Source organism: Hipposideros armiger, unplaced genomic scaffold (genome assembly GCF_001890085.2).
Source record: "Hipposideros armiger isolate ML-2016 unplaced genomic scaffold, ASM189008v1 scaffold_124, whole genome shotgun sequence".
Classification (NCBI taxonomy): domain Eukaryota; kingdom Metazoa; phylum Chordata; class Mammalia; order Chiroptera; family Hipposideridae; genus Hipposideros; species Hipposideros armiger.
Genome location: NW_017731474.1, coordinates 2,172,331 through 2,173,097, shown reverse-complemented (window position 1 = coordinate 2,173,097; position 767 = coordinate 2,172,331).

The window sequence follows — 767 nt, the reverse complement described above, 5'->3', positions numbered from 1 at the left end:
AACTACATATAGTGCCAGATGGGTACAAGACTAGTCCGGGGTCACTGCATAAATTATATAAATGTCTAACCACTATGCTGCTCACATTTTTGGAATGAAAAACATAGAAAAAATACATCATGACTTTTCTGACAACTGCATAATATTGAATGTCAACTGTAACTGAAAACATAAATAACTTTTTAAGAACCAAAGTGATGAAAGAAACAAAAAACTGCCATTCAAAAATTCTATATCCAATGAAAACATTCTTAAAAAGTGAATGGAAAATTAATACCATTTCATATAAACAAAAATTGAGCATTTGTCACTAATAGACTCACCCTACAAGAAAGGCTAAAGGAAATCCTTCAGGCTGAAATAAAATGGCAATAGACAGTAATTAGAATCTTCAAAAGGAAATAAAGAATGCCTGTCAGAGGTAAATATAAAAGTCAGTATTATTGTTTGTAACTCCTTTTTTTCCTATGTGATTTTTAAAGCAACTGCATAAAGTGATATTAAATCTATATTAATGAGTACATTAATATGATTTGTGATAATAACAATGTAAAGGAAGGGTTAGGGTTTTACTAGAGCAAAGTTTATCATACTATTATAATTAAGTTGTTATAAATCTAAATTTAGACAGTTATAAAGTAACATGTTAATTATAATCTTAAGGAAAACCTTAAAAATCACTCAAAATATATAATATAATAAAAGAAAATTAAAATGAATTAGAATAATATGTAAAAAAATAACTACTTCACCAAAGACAACAGTAA